The sequence below is a fragment of the Colobus angolensis genome, unplaced genomic scaffold (genome assembly GCF_000951035.1).
Source record: "Colobus angolensis palliatus isolate OR3802 unplaced genomic scaffold, Cang.pa_1.0 Scaffold347, whole genome shotgun sequence".
Lineage (NCBI taxonomy): Eukaryota > Metazoa > Chordata > Mammalia > Primates > Cercopithecidae > Colobus > Colobus angolensis.
Window position 1 is genome coordinate 1,377,729 of NW_012116788.1, and position 1,434 is coordinate 1,379,162.

The 1,434-nt window shown below is 57.0% G+C and overlaps 1 pseudogene across 1 annotated transcript; it reads left to right on the plus strand.

Moving 5' to 3' along the window:
- Positions 1 to 205: 205 nt before the first annotated feature.
- Positions 206 to 1,428, plus strand: LOC105519378 (annotated as a pseudogene). Its single transcript, XR_001002958.1, has one exon. The product of XR_001002958.1 is annotated as an actin, cytoplasmic 1-like (transcript).
- The last annotated feature ends 6 nt before the right edge of the window (positions 1,429 to 1,434 follow it).

The window sequence follows — 1,434 nt, forward strand, 5'->3', positions numbered from 1 at the left end:
CCAACCATAAATAATCATTCCTGCATCAACTGATAATGCATTATTCCCAAAAATGCTAGTGACCTCATTAATGTCCCATTCATGATTCGCATTACTTCATTTAACATAAAACAAGCTCACGACCTCCGAGACAGCGTCCGCCCCGCGAGCACAGAGCCTCGCCTTCGCCGCTCCGCCGCCCCTTCACACCCGCCGCCTGCTCACCATGGATGATGATATCGCCCCACTAGTTGTCGACAACAGCTCCGGCATGCGCAAGGCCGGCTTCGGGGGCCACGATGCCCCCCGGGCCGTCTTCCCCTCCATCGTGGGGCACCCCAGGCACCAGGGCGTGATGGTGGGCATGGGTCAGAAGGATTCATATGTGGGCGACGAGGCCCAGAGCAAGAGAGGCATCCTCACCCTGAAGTAACCCATCCAGCACGGCATCGTCACCAACTGGGACAACGTGGAGAAGATCTGGCACCACACCTTCCACAATGAGCTGCGTGTGGCTCTTGAGGAGCACCCCGTGCTGCTGACCAAGGCCCCCCTGAACCCCAAGGCCAACCGCGAGAAGATGACCCAGATCATGTTTGAGACCTTCAACACCCCAGCCATGTATGTGGCCATCCAGGCTGTGCTGTCCCTGTATGCCTCTGGCCGTACCACTGGTATCGTGATGGACTCCGGTGATGGGGTCACCCACACTGTGCCCATCTACGAGGGGTATGCCCTCCCCCACGCTATCCTGCGTCTGGACCTGGCTGGCCGGGACCTGACTGACTACCTCATGAAGATCCTCACTGAGCGCGGCTACAGCTTCACCACCACGGCCGAGCGGGAAATCGTGTGTGACAGCAAGGAGAAGCTGTGCTATGTCGCCCTGGACTTCCAGCAGGAGATGGCCACATGGCTTCCAGCTCCCCCCTGGAGAAGAGCTAGGAGCTGCCAGGATGGCCAGGTCATCACCATTGGCAACGAGCAGTTCGGCTGCCCTGAGGCTCTCTTCCAGCCTTCCTTCCTGGGCATGGAGTCCTGTGGCATCCACGAAACTACCTTCAACTCCATCATGAAGTGTGACGTGGACATCCGTAAAGACCTGTACGCCAACACAGTGCTGTCTGGTGGCACCACCATGTACCCTGGCATTGCCCACAGGATGCAGAAGGAGATTACTGCCCTGGCGCCCAGCGCGATGAAGATCAAGATCATTGCTCCCCCTGAGCGCAGGTACTCTGTGTGGATCGGCGGCTCCATCCTGGCCTCCCTGTCCACCTTCCAGCAGATGTGGATCATCAAGCAGGAGTATGACGAGTCTGGCCCCTCCATCGTCCACCGCAAATGCTGCTAGGGGGACTGTGACTTAGTTGCGTTACACCCTTTCTTGACAAAACCTAACTTGCGCAGAAAACAAGATGAGATTGGCATGGCTTTATTTGTTTTTTTTGTTTT